The sequence below is a fragment of the Electrophorus electricus genome, chromosome 4, assembly GCF_013358815.1.
Source record: "Electrophorus electricus isolate fEleEle1 chromosome 4, fEleEle1.pri, whole genome shotgun sequence".
In the NCBI taxonomy this organism is placed as follows: domain Eukaryota; kingdom Metazoa; phylum Chordata; class Actinopteri; order Gymnotiformes; family Gymnotidae; genus Electrophorus; species Electrophorus electricus.
The window spans coordinates 29,605,474-29,610,955 of NC_049538.1; positions in this window are offsets into that span (position 1 = coordinate 29,605,474).

The following is a 5,482-nucleotide window of genomic DNA, read 5'->3' on the forward strand; positions in this document are numbered from 1 at the left end:
GGCCACACGAACCAATCAGACCAACCGGCTCCCATCTCCCTGTGTAACCAGCCTAGCGATGGAAAAAGGGCCCCCTACCATACCGCCAAGGGGTACTGCTCAGGTGTGTGTGTGCGCGCGCGCGTGTGTGTGTGCACATGCACGTATGCATGAGAGATTGACCAGAAAAAATGGAGCATCTGTGTGTGCGAAAATTTCTGTCTGTTCTAAAGATTACAGGAAAACCACAGACTGCCAATCATTAAATTGTGTGTGTGAGAGAAAGAGTGAAGAAGAGAACCAGAGAAAGGTGTGTGTGTGTGTGTGTGTGTGTGTGTGTGTGTGTGTGTGTGTGCGCGTGCCCATGTGCGTGCGCGTGCGGATGCACTCATGCACTAGGAATGTCCTTGGAAACCTGTGTGTGTGTGTGTGTGTGTCTGTGTCTGCATGTGTGCGTGTGTGTGTGTGTGTGTGTGTGTGTGTGTATGTGTGTGTGTGCATGTGTGCGCGCGTGTGTGTGTGTGGAGCAGACCTGAAACAGCAGTGCCTTTGACAGGATGATAATGGGGCTCTTTGTTGAAGGTGGTGCTGTGTGAAGGAGCCCCGTACACCAGCTTATCTCCATCTCTAGAGAGATGGAAAGAGACAGACAGACAGGTGGGGACTGTCAGGGATGCTTGATACAGACAGAGAGAGAGAGAGAGAGAGAGAGAGAGAGAAAGAGACAGAGACAGGAGTCAAGAGAGAGAGACAGACAGAAGGTGGGAGGGATAGAGTGAGAGAAGGAGAGGAAGAGAGTGAAGGAGAGAGAGAGAGTGTGTGTGAAGGAGAGAGACAGTGAAGAGAGAGTGAAGGAGAGATGCCCTCACTGAGGCTCCCACCTTTATCGCTCTGACAGTGAGCACTTACAGGAGAGCAGGGTGCCAGTCAGATCATTTACAGGAACAGATTAATACTGGCCAATGAGCCACACACTTCTGACACACACACACACACACACACACACACACACACACACACACACCTAGCCAATGCATAGAGACCCTCAAGGTGCAACAACAACCCTCCTTTTGCTCCTTTGCTCTTTCTCTCTCTCTCTCTCTCTCTCTCTCTCTCTCTCTCTCTTTCCTCTCCCTCTCTCTCTCTCTCTCTCTCTCTCTCTCTCTCTCATCTCCATGTTTGCTCAAAGTGCACTTCTTGCTGAGACTCTTGAGTATCCACTCGTTGAGTTGAACGTTCCCTCACAAAACTGCGTTTCCACTCTGTTTCAAACAACAGGCTTGGGCACAAAAGTGAGTCATTACTTTCGGACCTCCATCACTGGGGCTTCTCCACTTTTTCCCAGAACCCCTCCACTCGGCCTCTTTGTCCAGCCGTCAGTTTGTCTCTCCTCCCTTGCCCTGTACCCACCCCACCCCCCTCCCACACACACACACACACTCTACGCCCCCTCCCCCACACCTTAGTCTCTAATGAATCATACAGAACTTTCCTTCAAACAGAGATGATAAAGGCCCTCTGGCTCAAACACATATTGCATGCATTCATCACTGCACAGATTTAAGGTATGTCAGGTAGTGTCCTGCCAGCCTAAACACATACACACACACACACACACACACACACACACACACACACACACACAGAGTGTACAAGCTGTAATATATCTATAATTTAGGAGGAACTCAGTGTCTGGTCTCCATGCGTCATTTCAGAATGTGTCCCTTGGTTCAGGTCTTTGGTCCACACACACACCATGTCCACCCTCGACTGCCTCCGAGCTGCGAAGGGGATGTCAGATAAAGCTGCAGCTCTGTTCAGCTTTAGACAGATGAGTCAGAGACAACGGACAGATGGACAGCGGGTGGACAGACAGGCAGACAGACAGACAGACAGACAGACAGACAGACAGACAGACAGACAGACTGCATGGAAAGGGTAGACGCAGAACTGAATACTCATGCAGGGATTCACACACTCCACACAGCTGCCTGGTATTCAGGCGCTCACGAACTGTACAGTGGCAGTGCATGCAAACATTACTTCTCCCTCTCTCTCTCTCTCTCTCTCTCTCTCTCTCTCTCTCTCACACACACACACACACACACACACACGCATGCAAAAGACTAAAGACTAAAGACTAACACACATTTCCCCTAGTCTCCAAAGACAGTTTAAAACTTGGAGCAGGAGCGCTTTCCTTTAATTGCAGTCTGTCTAAACCTGTAATAAACAGCTTCTGGGGAAACTTTAAATAAACCAATGGAAACGATATACAGAGAGAGAGAGAGACCGAGAGTCAGAGAGACCAGAGAGGGGGAGACCAGAGAGGGAGAGAGCTGAGAAGCAATAAGAGAGCAGTGAGCTGTAGTGGTCCAGTGGTCCAGGCTTGCTGAGACAGGCGTGACGAGGGCTCAGAGGTTATTTAATGGTCTGATGGCCTGTCTGATTACAGAGAGAGAAACTCAGACTCAGTCTCTTTCTCTCTTTGTCTGTCTCTCTCTGCGGCTCTCTGATCCTCATCTATAGAGAGCTACCTTTCCCTCTAAACCAAACACCCCGCACCTCAGACTGAGTTCATCAAACATCTGTCCTTTCTCTTTTTCTGCCAAACAGATTTAATTTGCAGTTTCCTTCTATCAGACAAAACTCGAACAGTCTCCTAACAGATGGCGTCTGTCAGCTCTCCTCCATTATAAATGTGCAAAGCACAAGTGAACCAAGCTTCACCTTTAACACACATCATCGTTAATTCGTTAAACCACAGGTAAATCCAGAAAGGTGCAGCCACAAACGTGTCCGTGAGCTGAATTCCCGCAGCCGCAGAGCAGCTCGCTGTCCGCACGTCTGGTCAGGCTCCTCGTCGCACATCAGTGTGCTGACCCGGTCAATACTAATGAAGTTCTGCGGTTGTGGCTCCAGACAAATTTCCTTGTGACCTGGACTTCATAAACAATACATTTTCATTACGGCCCAGCAAACCAAAATCCAGAAAGAAAAAAGATAAAGAAAAGCAGGGCATGACCGAGAGAAAAGGACGTTTGATTCCTCCGTAATGCAGTTATGCGTGTTGTGTTATACGATATCGAAGCACAGATAGACGAATGGTGCCATGCTTATTCTCAAACGTCACATGGGTCGTAATGGAAGGTAGAGAGCATCCCAGCATGGGAGAAGCAGGGTGGAGATATAAGGTGGAAGAGAACAGAAGAACAGGATGGATGGGAGGGGGTGGAATTTTAGGCTGAACCGTCCATGCGTCTTTTACGTAAAGCAGCATGACAGTCACATTCTGTGAGTAAGTCACATCCTGGCCAAACTTTGTGGCCATAGAATATGAAATTTGTCCCAATAAGTCACTATATCTTGAAGCTTTAGCTCACTCAGGTGCAGAGTTTCTCGATGTCTCACTCTGTGCTCTGTGTCATTAATAACGTGTAAATAACAGCAAGTAATATATGTTACATGCTCAAATCAGGAGTGAGGCGTAGCTGGAGAGACGGGAAATATTTCATAACAGAGCAAATATACAGTAATGCTCAGAAACATGTAAGTGTTGCCAGGAACTGTCACTGTGAAGCACTGAGCCCTCACACCTGTTGGGTAGAAATAAGGCAACAGCAACAGGCTACATGTGTGTGCAATGATAGTACATGGGAGATTGTGAGCAGGGAAGTGGTAGAGAGCTGTGATTGGTGCATGCCTCAGTGGTGTCCTGTGATTGGTGTGTGCTGGCCGTGGTGTTTTGTGATTGGTGTGTGCTGGCCGTGGTGTCCTGCGATTGGTGTGTGCTGGCCGTGGTGTCTTGTGATTGGTGTATGCTGGCTGTGACATCCTGTGATTGGTGTGTGCTGGCTGTAGCAGGACAGTATGTAGTATGGTGGCATTTTGGTGGTGGTATCTTTTGACAGTGGGAGAAATTGCAAATCAAGAGTGATGGAAGTAAATAAGTTAAAAATGAAAGTAATTGCTAAGATCCCATATAATAATGCTCATTTGTATGGGTGGCCATTTAATTCCAAGTAATTGGGCTTTTTGTTGGTGATTTACAAAATGCAACAATATTTGGCCTCCTGCAGGTACCATTCATACAACCACATTTTTATCTTAAATTGTTCCTACATTCAACTAAAATGAATTGACACCTTTCACGGTTCATGTTGGTGACCAGTCATCAACAGTCACTGTTGAAGGGCACATCCTGCATTGTAACGACTAACAGTACAACATGACAGCTTGAGTCATGATGTGTGTAATCGTGCGTCATCAGATTAGGGTTAGGGTTAGGGTTGTGAAACACCCTACACCAAACACAGTGAAACACGCAACACAACTGTGGAACACCCAACACAGTGAAACATCAACACAATGGTAAAACACTCAACACAACAGTGAAACACTCAACACAGCAGTGAAACACTCAATACAACATTGAAACACAATAAAACTGAAACATGAAGGCAAGCTCCACATTTAATTTTGGTCGTGGATGGGGGCAGGTGTATTATGTTTTTAAGTGTTAAATGTATCTTTTCATGTGTACAAAGCCTGAAAAGTGTTATAACCTGGTCTGGGCATCCTGCAGAAGCAGTGTGGTGTATGAGTGTAATGCATGCATAATGCATGCGTAATGTATGCGTAATGTATGCAAGCATGGGTATGAGTGAAAGAAAAATGACAGAGCAATATATATTTACGAGATGATATACAAAGGTTTTACAAAAATAAAGCCATTTCTCAAAGTCAAAATAGCAAAAGCGCAAGTTTGGAAACCAACGAATTTGTACAAAGCGTCACACATCAAAATCACAACAGGAAATGGGCATAAAGTTGGGTCATCGCTGCATATCTTTTAATTGGTCCCAGATGGTGACATCACACAGGCACACATGGAAGACCAGGGCTGGGGCACATAGACCGGAGTTACACTGCCTAAAACGGAGCCCAGATAACACGGATACCTACAAACGGTGGAGCATAACTGCAGGTTTTGTGATGTTGAATGTTTGGCGACAGCTGTCATTCTAACTAGAAGAAGATGAGGACAAAGCAGGAAATGCCCAGATCAACGTTTTTAAATATGTCAGAGGCCAGAATAACAGAGATATATATGACTCATCTAACAATGCCATTTTTACTTTTTATGGTCTCTGTTACTCAATTGTTCTTTCATTTTACCCACAGCTTTAATTAATTCTGTGTTATTTTAACTAATAAAGCTAATTTCACATTTTCATTCAGTTTTTGTACATCTCTTTAAGATCCACGGCTGTCAAAAACATTTAGCACATACAAAAGCTCTGAAAAAATATTGCCTTTGCACGGGTTTGTCTAGTGTTCTTTGTAAATCACCCACAAAATGTCCTTTAACTATACACGCACTCTTATACCCGGCCCAAGATCTTAAGGAATCACGTTCTGAGTGTGTTTCTGACTGACTGCTTCATCACCGACGAAGGCAACACAACATCTGTAGCAAAGATTCCCGTTTGGGGAAAATATA